General features: G+C 34.8%; 1 long non-coding RNA gene across 1 annotated transcript; it reads left to right on the top strand.

The window, feature by feature from the left end:
- The first annotated feature begins 10,827 nt into the window (after positions 1 to 10,827).
- Positions 10,828 to 11,470, top strand: LOC114543536. Its single transcript, XR_003690088.1, has 3 exons — positions 10,828 to 10,919; positions 11,043 to 11,182; positions 11,355 to 11,470. It is a non-coding gene; the product is annotated as an uncharacterized LOC114543536 (long non-coding RNA).
- Positions 11,471 to 13,102: the final 1,632 nt, after the last annotated feature.

Below are 13,102 nucleotides of genomic sequence, written 5' to 3' on the forward strand. Positions count from 1 at the left end.
TGACAGAAATAGTTTTTTCAAAGTACTGCTAGGTTTGTGCAATGCCTTGCTCAAATAAACAAGTCTTTCAAGGACTTAATTAAAAATTGCCAATTGGCAAGTTTAGGAAAGTATCCGATAGAGCTCAGATAATGAAATTAAGCCCTTGTATGATCCCAGAAGTAGTTGAATAAAAATATTCATGGAAGAAGACAAACACATCTATGCAAACTCACTGCATGTCTTCAATTATTACACATAAGCTAAAGTCATTCATTCCTGAGCAATGTTTCCCTTTGATTATTGACCAGCTGTTCTTAAATTTTGTATATCATGCCAAACATGAAAATATTTATAAGATCACCTGGAGTATTTTTTTCCTTGAAAATCAAATGCTGAAACACTGTGGGTCCAATTAACCATTGGTATAGCAAATTTTCCACTGAATTTCTTGCTCACTACCTCAATCCATGTTCCTAATAAAACAAAAAAGCAAGCATACTTGAGAAATCAGAGTTAAGATAACAAATGTTAAAGAAACTAAGCAGTGCATAATATGTGTGAAATATATGATTGGGGATGCTATGCACAGTTTTGCATGCTCTGACAGATATAAAATTAGGCATAAAGGGTAGTTATCTGGTAAGCTGTCAATGATTTTTCCTTTTATCTATTACATGATAAATAAGTATATAATCAATTGGTCAATAAGTATATAATTACCGGTATATTATATTATACATTAAAAACTAAGCCATATGCTTAGGTGAATAATCTAACAGCATTGCACAATTCCTTATAATGCATTACTTACCACAGATATTACTTTCCAATGAGACCTCTTTCATTACAGGTTTAGACATAAACATCACCACTTGTTAATCCACCATCTAAGAATGCATATAAAAAAATTTAAAAAGCAATATAACAGTTATTTCATCCTAATTCTTAATCAAAACTTATGTATATCCAGTAACCAAGATTCAGTAAATCATGATCCTAAGATTGAGTACAAATGTTTCAGCTAAAATTTGACCATGGTTTTATAGCTAACGTCAATATCACGTACACTTTTTATGGCATAGTGCCTATAGTTTAACCACGTTATAATATATTTATAAAAACGTCGTTCATTTATCGGGAATGATGAGTATTAAAACTGTGAATATATCTGTTTATTGTTTATAAATACGTTTACTGTTTACGCGGCAAATTCAAAAATAGCTTTCGTCTGTTTGCGCGTATAATTTTAAATCCTTACCTCTTAGAAGACTGAGATTCCCAGCCACTTTTAAAACAATCTGCGCAATCTTCTGCAGGAAATTTTGCGACATAATGTCCAGTAAATCCTATCCACAGTAATCCACAATAATCCACAGTTCTTTCCACCAGTTGGCAGTTAGCGAAGTTTAAAATATATATTTTCATAAGAAACGAACTACGTCCATTCAGAATGCTTAAATACGCATTAAAACCTTCATTTCGTCTGCATATGAAACGAAACTTGCGAATCTTTGCTCGGTTATTAAATGTTACTTAGTAAGAATGTAAAAATATTCTTGGTTGTTTGAAATAAATTGGTTGTTTGAAATTAGTATTCTTGGCAAGTGAATTGGCAACAAGCGTTTTTGATTGCCGGTTTTAAGTTAACAATGTTTCTTGCCAAGAATCCACAAAGACGCCTTCCTTGTTTTAAGAATACCAAAATTCTTAGTTAGAATACAAGCTAGAACATTTACTTGTTTTAAGAAACGGTTATTCTTGCTTAAAAAAAGTTTACTTATTCAAGTAAAATTCATTCTTGATAAGAATAATTTATCCCCTTTTACTTATTTTGAGCAAAATTTTGCTTAAAATAAGAATTTCTCAAGAACATTATTCTAGGTAAGAATTCTCGATTTCGCTGTGCATGTGCATGATCATATAAATACTGTATAACTGTTTGCCTCAGTGAAATTGAAAATTATTGCCGTGTGTGATCACTGATCAGTGTGATTGGGCGCAACCAGTATATCAACAAAACAACGTTTGCATAATTATAAATTAGACGAAACGGTAATTTTCGTAGTTCGGTTACTCTTTGCAATTAGAGTCAAATTGACTCCTTCGAAGAGTAACATTACCTTTTGGTAGAGTAACAAGACTCTATTGTAGAGTCGTTTTGACACCAGTCGAAACTACCCTTAGAGTTGAAACAACTATATATATATATATATATATATATAATAATATATATAATATATATATATATATATATATTATATACATATATATATATATATATATATATATATATATAATATATATATATATATATATATATATACAAACTGTATTGAACAACTTTTGGTAAACAAACTTATGCGTATTTTGGTAAACAAATCCGCATTCGATAAACATTGCTAGAGACCAGACTGAAGTGCATCGACGCTGTTCTCGACAATCTGGGTGGTTTGCTGCACCATCGAATTGACAATCGTTTGGGGTACCTTGCTTTCCTCTTTGACCTCGCAAACAAAGACGAAAAAATCATCGTCATCGTTTTTACCATTATAAACGTCAAGTTCATCTCCCTCGTTGTTGGCACGTGGATCTCGTTCAACAACTTCCTCTGCTTGAAGTACTTGACTATGCTTGTTGACAAAATGGTTTCGCAGAGAGAAATAGTTCGTGTACGTACGTGGACATTCATTAATGCCACATAGCGCATGGAAATCCCAATCACTCTTGTGAACCCGACCGAGATGATTGATCAACGAGCGAAGAGTTTGACATGTAAAGTTAATGCATAGGTTACAGTGATAGTGCATTCCGGACATCGTCGAAGCTATAGGAGTAATATTGGAGACGTATTTCAGTTCATGTACTACTCTACTTCAACTAACTGTGGGACTTGTTGACCTTAGATGTTCCCACATATATCTGCAGTAAGAACTTTGGGTGCAAAACACTGAGCTATATTATAATTCCTGGAGGACTGGTTCGTCATTTTTCGGTAACTTCGCCGCCATCTTTTTGAAGCAAAAAACATGGCGGACTTCACCTTTTGCGCAGTGCGCAGTGTTCCTCTGTGCTCATACCGTGTACTTGGTCGAGATGATTTGCTAACCTTGCTAAATTTATACTACCACAGCCAAATACAGGACAGTTCCTACGCGTGCGACGCATATTAAGATGATTGCTCAACAAATTCCTAATAATAATTGGCTCATTTTTTCGTGGGTCAGGTATTTTATTAGCCCCGTATTAGCCCCGGAAAAGTCCGGGCTTGTCAACGCAAACTCTTGCTTAAGGAAGACAAAGTCAAACGATCTAAACAAGAAAACAGTGTAGTGCCCGGACAATATGTTTAAAATTATTGTAAAATTGTTCTACTTTATTATATTGTTACAAGCGTTAATCCGTGTCTTAATTTATGCTCCAAGCATCGCGTTGTCCATAACACCAATATATATTTCCCTCTAAAAATGCATACATTTTTGCATTCGCCATACCCCCTTTTTCCTCCCTTTGAGGAGCTTGAGCCTGAAATATCTCATTGAGCAGATGAGCATCTTTTCATGAACATTTTTGAGCATATGCTCATAGGCCCGTTTGGGCCCTATGTGGCCTTATATGGCACTATTAGGCCCGATGGACCGATTGCTGACTGCGCGTCCTAACCCGCGATTATGGAAAAATATTCCATTAAATATCTATGAGAGCAAGTAAAACAGGAAATCCAGGGAGAACAAGCCAACAGTGTACTAGCCAGTGTACTAGCTCGTTTTTACTCAAACAAGCCACCTATGCGAAACAAGAAATACGGTTACCATATGAACGTCAAAGAATCGCGCGAGTATAGGCGAACATTTGTGTTAAATAACTGTTGACATCACATATGTAAAGACTACATTAACATATGTGACCTTCCACGGGAAAACATACGTTTACGCTATTTCGTTCGTTCAAAAATATCGTTCGTTATCCGTTCGTTTGCCGTTCAAACGCTTCAAGCGTTCGTTGAAACGATTTTCGAGATCGTTCATCGTTCGAAATTGCCCGTTCGAACGCTTAGGAAAAATCGTTCGAAAATTGGTCCAAAAGCGTTCAACGGTTTGATTTACCGTTCGTTGAAACGTTTGCCGGAATTTCGTTCAATTGCATTGGATTTGGTTCAACATTCGATTAAACATTTGCAATGTTACAACTTTAGAGAAGAAGCGCAGAATGTGTTACACAGAAATACTCCCAGAAATGTATTCAGTTCCTTAGTAGAAGGCTTGTAAAGGAAATAGTAGGGTTATATCATTTTAATTATAATAACTTGTAGGTACACCACGTAAGTATTAAATACTGCAAAGCTTTCGGTCCGTTAACCCGGACCTTCATCAGTGCAATTACTTGAATACACGTTTGCGCGTCACTTAAATATCATGTTAGTCGTGATTAGTTTGCTCGCGCTATTAATTAAACGGTTTCATTTAATTAAGTTCTAATTAATGCGCGCGCCCTGGACAAGTATTTGACTAAGAGACACCGAAAAGAGCACGCCACGTACTATTAAGTGGCTTTCCCTCTTGGACGATAGTTTGATGTTTATAAATTTCAATAGATTCTCTCATTTTACGAGAGACAGTAAACTTATCGTTTGCTAAAATGGTAGCATCGTTCCATTTAATGCGATGATCATAAGTCCATGCATGGTGAGCTACTGCAGACTTATCCAGTTTACCTTTCTCGCAGTTCGTCTTATGTTCTTTAAGACGTATTGAGAGATTTCTACCGGTCTCTCCAATGTAAACCAAACCACATTCACATGGAATGCGGTACACACCAGGTTTCTGTTGTTCATCGACGCCATCCTTGTGTGTGTAAAGAGCGCGAAACAATTTGTTATTGCTAGAATGGTAAACTTGTATTCAAACTTCTTTTAAAATCCTAACGATTTTGTATGAAGCTAGGCCAATATATGGTAAACAGACAGAGGATAGATATTCCGTGTCTTGCCTCTGTCTTTGCTGTTCATTCATAGCATGTTCTATGAATTTCTTAGGATAACCATTCATGTGCAGAACATCCTTCAAATGCTTTAACTCTGAGTCAATGCTATTTGAATCACAAATTGTTTTGGCACGGTTGATTAATGTTTTGCATACTGATCTTTTAATGCTAGGATGGTGAAATGAACTATAATTCAGATATCTGTCAGTGTGTGTTGGTTTTCTATAAACTTTATGGCCCAAAGTCCCGTTCTCTTTTACATCAAATAAGATATCTAAGAAAGATATAGAGTTATCTTTCTGTATTTCTAATGTGAATTTAATTGAAGGGTGTATACTATTAATGTGATCTAAAAATTTATTCAAATTTTCTAAACCATGCGACCAACTACTTAATGTGTCATCTACATATCTAAACCAGAAACCAGGTTTTAAACATGCTGTAGCTATAGCTTTCTTTTCAAATTCTTCCATGAATAAATTAGCCATAACTGGTGATAAGGGACTACCCATAGGAGCACCATGAGTTTGCTCGTAGTATTTCTCCCGCCACTGAAAACTAGTTGTATTCAGGCACAATTTCAGTAGTTCATATATACTCTCAGGAGAAAGGCTAGTCCTTTTAGAGAGGGTATCATCTGAAAGCAGCCTGTCTTTCGCAATGTTACACGCCTCATCTACTGGTACATTAGTAAATAAACTAACTACGTCGAAACTGACAAGAATTTCATTTTTACCTAATCTAACATCTTGCATATTCGTAACAAATTCTTTAGAATTAACTACATGATGTTCAGTGTGACCAACAACTGGTTTTAAAATTCTAGCAAGATATTATATATCCTCTGTCTGTTTACCATATATTGGCCTAGCTTCATATAAAATCGTTAGGATTTTAAAAGAAGTTGGAATACAAGTTTACCATTCTAGCAATAACAAATTGTTTCGCGCTCTTTACACACACAAGGATGGCGTCGATGAACAACAGAAACCTGGTGTGTACCGCATTCCATGTGAATGTGGTTTGGTTTACATTGGAGAGACCGGTAGAAATCTCTCAATACGTCTTAAAGAACATAAGACGAACTGCGAGAAAGGTAAACTGGATAAGTCTGCAGTAGCTCACCATGCATGGACTTATGATCATCGCATTAAATGGAACGATGCTACCATTTTAGCAAACGATAAGTTTACTGTCTCTCGTAAAATGAGAGAATCTATTGAAATTTATAAACATCAAACTATCGTCCAAGAGGGAAAGCCACTTAATAGTACGTGGCGTGCTCTTTTCGGTGTCTCTTAGTCAAATACTTGTCTAGGGCGCGCGCATTAATTAGAACTTAATTAAATGAAACCGTTTAATTAATAGCGCGAGCAAACTAATCACGACTAACATGATATTTAAGTGACGCGCAAACGTGTATTCAAGTAATTGCACTGATGAAGGTCCGGGTTAACGGACCGAAAGCTTTGCAGTATTTAATACTTACGTGGTGTACCTACAAGTTATTATAATTACTAAAGTCGCCATGCAATCATACAAGAAAATTATATCATTTTAGCCTAATCGAATGCTTTTTTGCGCTTCATGTTCTGGTTTATGGTTAGAGTGCTCTTATTTCATTTGCGACAAATTTCACGTTATAAGCTTTCTTTTGAAAATTTATCGTTTTTGTGCTTCGGTAATGCACTGAATGGTTAGAATTTGTGTTTTAATATACTTCTGTAGCTTCCATAAAGCCAAAGTTCACCGCGCGCACAAACAGCGTCGCAAGCCATATATTACAGCATTACGAGCCATAATATGCCTTGGCAAGGTGCTAATTAAGTTGCATAATTGTCGGAAGTCTGTAATGTATGTAAAAAGACAAAACCAGATTTTAAAATCAGTAAATTGAGGGATTTTGCGTGTTACATATTATCGCACTTGTAAATTTATTTACAAAGTGCGATAAATTTAAGCTAATTTATTTACATCTGATAATCTGATAGCAGGGCCTCCGTCCGAAGCAGCTACTGATTAAAATGTATTCAAAATAAAGGACCGCATCCTAGGACGAGAATGCGGTTCAGCATTTCAGCTCGTTGTCTTTAATGCAGTCTGACATGCAAATTATATACAACAATTGAAATACCCTAGCTAATATTTGAAGACATAAATACAGTGACCTAACGCGCGTTCGGTAGGGTTAGGACGAGAACTAAAATAAGGTTCCCCAGTTATTGGGGGCCAGAATAGATAACGAAACATCATAGTATATGAGCAAAACGTGATCAATGACAAACAGCGAATTAAGGGACCCGGCAGTACCAAGTATATCTCAAGACCCCATCCTCTGTTCGTTATGCCACTGCATGAATATCCAAGCAATTTAAATATGACGCGTGCATCTAGTCTAAAACTGGAGCAGTGCCCCGCTTGCAAAATTGTCTTATTTCCTTAAAAGGGTATATTTGTCTCACCAGATCTAAGCCATCTGGCTCGATTGTTGCTGGCATGTTGAAAGGTATCAATTGGCATAAATATAACTTATGGCATAAATATAACTCATGCATTGTAAATGTTTATTTAGACTCTTAATTCACAAAAAAATTACTTCATACACAGCAAAAAGTCATTTTCCTATCGAGAAAAAATATCATATTTTGAGAATTTTTTTCTTATGAAAAGAAAAATTTTCTTATCGTAAGAATTTTTTTTCTAATTCCAGAATATAAAATCTTATTTAGAAAGTGATTTCTCAAAATAAGAAAATGTCCTGCCCACAAATTTACAGATTTGACACAAGAAATTATTTTTCTTATATTTGGAAAAAATTTTCTTAAACTGAGTAAATAATTTCTTGATAAGAGAAAATTTATATCAACTTATGGAATTCTCAATATGAGAAAATAAATCTTGAGAACAAAGACTTCAAAATCCCAAATATTTCTTGTTCCAAGAAAATATTTTCTTGAAATTCTATATTTGGAAAAATTTTTCTTAAACTGAGTAAATAATTTCTTGATAAGAGAAAATTTATATCAACTTCTAGAATTCTCAATATGAGAAAATAAATCTTGAGAACAAAGACTTCAAAATCCCAAATATTTCTTGTTTCAAGTAAATATTTTCTTGAAATTCTCAATGAGAAAATTTTTTCTAGAGCACAAGAATAGGAAAGCTATATATAGTCTGATCCCTCTTTCAAAAAAGCATTTTTGGAATATATGATATAAGAAAACAGGAGTTAAATTGGGTATAGTGAAAAATCACTATACAACAAAATTTTTATTATTCACAATGAACAAATATGTCTGTCCCCCTTATAATGAAATTATATCTAGGTAAGTCCTATATGTACAATCAATTTTTGCAGTATAGCAGGTATTTGGTAACAAATTTCATCAGATTTCATCAAACAATTTTCATCACTTTTTGCCTCTGATTATTCAACTAAAACCTACTATACAATACAATATTACAATGCAAAAGTCAGAGTTTGATATTTTGAACAGGACAGAAAATCTATATTTATCCCTAATGTTTGGATTGCAAGTCTATATTTAAGGTATGAATATTCAAATACATACACAATACTATAGTGCAAGTACATACATACATGCATTGTTTGTTTAAGTCCACATCAACAAAACTCAATGGAATTTTAATGGATTGCAACCCTTGACATGTTGGGTAAGCAAATCATTAATGTCATACTTGACAGAAATGTACCAATTCTTCAAATGGTCTTTATGAATGTGAAACACATTATTATTATTATTATTATTATTATTATTATTATTATTATTATTATTATTATTATTATTATTATTATTATTATTAAAAAATACACATAAAGTAGCTTAGACAGCTAAATTACAATGTGATTTACAGGTTCATAAAAATAATTTAAGAAATATTACATTTTAGAATTACAATAATTCATACTCTAATCTATATTACAAAGCTAGAAGTAAATTACAAAAGCTATATTTTAAATATTAAGAAACTAATAAAATAGTTAAGAATCATCAATTTTGAGATTGTACTTACGAATAGCATATACTAGAGGACTATTTCTAAAGCGCTCTGTTCTGCATTTAAAATTGTAAATTTTATTTACATTAAGTCTCGTGTCTCTCTCCCGTAATTGACCTACAGTTGGTGGTAGCAAATCATTGAGTTTATGTGAAGGGTCCTTTATATCCTTTATCAAGTTTATGCACATTAACTCTCTTCGACTTTCCAAAGTTTTAATACCACATTCAGTTAATGCTTGTTCATAATCTTTTCCGGGCATATAATTTTCATTGCACGCTTTTGAATTCTCTCTATATCCCTAGATTGTTCCTCTGTCAAACTCCCATGCCAAATTTGAGCTCCATATTCTACGATTGATCGAATTGCCGAAGTATAAATAGTTTTCAAGTCATCTCGCGGAGCATTATATCCTTTTAAATTTTTTAAAAGATATAATCGTTTAGCTGCCTTTTTGACAATGTATTCCGTATTTGTTCTCCATTTTAGATCATCGTCTAACCACAATCCAAGTAATTTATAAGAGCTTATTCTTTCTAGGATGCATTCATCGACTTCTGTTGCAGGAATAGCTGTTCTATCCTTTCGAAAGTCGATAATCATCTCTTTGCACTTTTTTGGGTTTAACTCCATTCTCTCAATTTCCGCAAAATTCTTTACCGAATTAATTTTTTGGGGTATATTACCAATTTCCGTGCCAGAGATATGATTGTGAACATCCAGTGCCTCACTAATCGTTGTATCGTCCATGAAGAGAATCGTATCTTCATCCACAACGACATCATTATTTCCATTTCCTACAACAGCTTCTGCTATAACACTAGGTAACATATTAATTTTAACCACAAAAGCAATAGGTCCCAGCTTACTGCCTTGCGGAACGCCTCCCATAACATTCGCAAAATCAGATACTTCGTTTCCAAACTATGTAAAATGAGATCTCTGGTCCAGGTACGATGCATACCATTTGATCAGAGCAGGTCTTACACCAATTTCTCGCATGTTTTCTAAGAGTTTATTATGATCGATAAGGTCAAATGCCTTTCGGAAATCCAAAAAGACTATTCTTATCACTCTGTGCAGTTCATCCAATGATTTATGCCACTTGTGTATTAAATTAACCAGCGCATTAATTGTCGATGATCGTGGTAGACCCCCATATTGAGAATCAGAAATTTTTTCATCGGTATCTTCATATATCCACTGAACAGCAAAAGATTCTTGAACCTTTGCTAGGACACTAGTTAAAGCAATTGGTCTTAACTCTTCAACATGCGTACATGGTACAGATTTAGGGATTCCAGATACCTTGTATTTTTTCAAGATCTCAGGAAAAATTTTTGATTGAAAAGATTCATTGAAGATTTCGGTCAAAGGTACAGCAAAATATTTTGTAAAAATCTTCAAGATCTTCAGAGAGGGATCATAAGGACCAGGAGCTTTATTAAGGTTAATTTTACGCAATTCTCGTTGTACCTGGTCGACAGTAATTAGAGGTAGATTCTCTATACATTGAAATTCCAACCAATTTTCGTTCACTTTCGGATAATTCTTAGTTAAGTTTGCAAAATAATCGTTTATATAATGAGCAGACTGCTTATCATCCATCTGAAACCCAGTATTGGGATCCAACATTATTGGTTTAGCAGTTTTCTTGCCGATCAAGCCCTTCATTTGTTTCCACCAAGATTTAGGGTTGTTTTAAAGTTTGGACTTACTTTATTCTCGTAGAAATCAATTTTCGCTTTCCGAATTTCTGCCGAGACTTGTCTTCTGAGACTTTTCACACGCTCAACTTTTTTATTTTTAAAAGCCATATTCCTTTTAAGAATCAACGATTTTTTTTAGCTGTCATAAAAGGTTTATCCTTACTATAAACTTTAACCGTTTTTTCCGGAAAATATTCAGAAATCATATTCTCAGTGACCTGAAGAAAGGTATTGACTTTTTCATTATGTCGGAGGTGTAAAGAACCGAAGACCAGTTATAACTTGCTAGTAGAGATTCGAAATTCTCTAACTGCTGCTGTCGGATTTTTCTCACTTTGATTTTAATCGTAGTTCCTTTCTCCGTAATATGAGACTTGGACTTCCAGCTGATGATATTATGATCCGACGTTGACAGTGGGGCTAGGATTTCCGGAGTTTCGTAACAGTCAGCCATGTCAGTGAATATTAAATCAAGGATGTTTCTGTTTCTGGTAGGTTGCGTTACAATTTGTTTAAGATGACAATGCCTCTTTAAACGGTTTTGTTGGAACCCATTACTATCTGGATTGAAATCGCCTCCTAGAATAATTGCCGTATGTGGGCTTTCTAGACAAAGCTTGTCATAACAGTTGTTGATATAATCATAGAAATTGTCAATTTCAGATACATTTAGGTTTGGTGGAAGGTATGCGCATCCTACTGCAATCCTTGAAATTGATCTTGGTAACCACTTTGGGCGGATAGTAATCCATAAGCATTCAAACAGTTGATCGTTTAAATCATCACGCGTTTTAGTGGTATACTTTCATTGACATATTGCTACCCCTCACCTCTACCACACAATCGATCTTTTCTGATAATGTTCAGACCAGAAACATTCACAACCTCATCAGGGATTACATCTCTTAACCATGTTTCTGTCACAAGAATTAAGTCAGCAATATACTTATCTCTAAGGATTTCAAGTTCATTTACCTTATTGACTAATGATCTTGCATTCAGCATCATAATATTAGGGACAGCTCTATTATTATCCAGGGGGCGTTGTGCTTTTTCAGGGTGGATTCTGATACAGTTATTACGCAATGCGTTCTGACATTGTTATTGGTGAACTTTGTCTCTGTTCTGTTATTCTAACAGGAATACTTTGTGTGTTATTTACCTCAGTACTGTCCGACAATGTCACAGGAACAAAGTTTCCTGTATTACGCTTTGATAAACGTGAGCGATATTTACGTTGGGTTATCACAACGGGAATATTATTGAATCTGATTGGAATGTGAGCCATTAGACGTATGTTGAAAAATTCCCATGATGGGTGGTGTTAAATTTGATTTCACGTCTAATGGAATTTCTAGTGCTTTTCGATTGCCACAGATTACATTTGACAAATCTTGGCCAGAAACCTTCCAATTGAACTTCAGACCACATTGAAGATGGTATGTGGATTTTGGCAGATTGGGTTCCTCTTCGTTGACTTCGAAACAGAGCAATGTGAGTAGGTATTATATTTCGTTGCTCTAAATAGGATAAGATCTGATTCTCTTGCACGCTCTCGTGTATTCCAGACAGGAAAAGTTTCTTTACTCTTTTCCGCCTTCTGTCAACCCCAATAAAGCCATCACCTTCAGTATTTCTTTGTAATGGGACACTTAGTAAAGTATCTTCAGGGTTATTAACCATATTTGGTTTTTCCTTAGGTTTACGGGGTTTTAGATGCCTTTTAACCACTTGGGCATAGGATTCTCGACGCGCCACAACACAGCCAACTTCTCTATCAGTAAGAGTCTCGTCAGATTCATCCGACTGACTAGTGAATCCTGCTTCATTGCTTCCTATAGAATTTTTTAATTGATCTGACACTAAGGTGTCATTAGCGTCAGTTTCAATACAGTCTTGGGCAATAACTTGATTTACATTTTCTCTTTCTTCGTTATGGTTAATCGACTTTGTCAAGACCCCTCTGTAAGGCTTGTTTCATTCTTCCTGATGAAATCTTGAAATTCTGAAATTACTGAAGTTATGTGCAAGATAGAGTTCGACAATGATTGAATTGCCTCGCTATTCACTTGTTGATCTTGCTTCATACATTCTATATCAGTGTAGAAATCAGGCGATTCACCCGAATGAACTTTGCCCATGTCATGTACAGACACAGGTTCTGAGATGTCGTCTTCACACTCACATATATGCTTACATAATTCCTTCTTGAAGTTGTTAGCTTTCGATCCATTAAAGGACAACAAGTTCTTACTCTTTCTCCAGAGGATCGTCGAATCTTCGGTTGTGAAAAGCTTTCTATCCCCGCCGGGTTGAGACCAAACACCATCAAGTTTGAAGTTTCATAAACAAACCTTTTCAACGATTCATAGTCCCCGTTCCAAGCTAAACTTAGCTTGTTTGTTATCGCC

Source organism: Dendronephthya gigantea, unplaced genomic scaffold, assembly GCF_004324835.1.
Source record: "Dendronephthya gigantea isolate DGI-Jeju-01 unplaced genomic scaffold, DenGig_1.0 000475F, whole genome shotgun sequence".
NCBI classification, from domain to species: Eukaryota; Metazoa; Cnidaria; class Anthozoa; order Malacalcyonacea; family Nephtheidae; genus Dendronephthya; species Dendronephthya gigantea.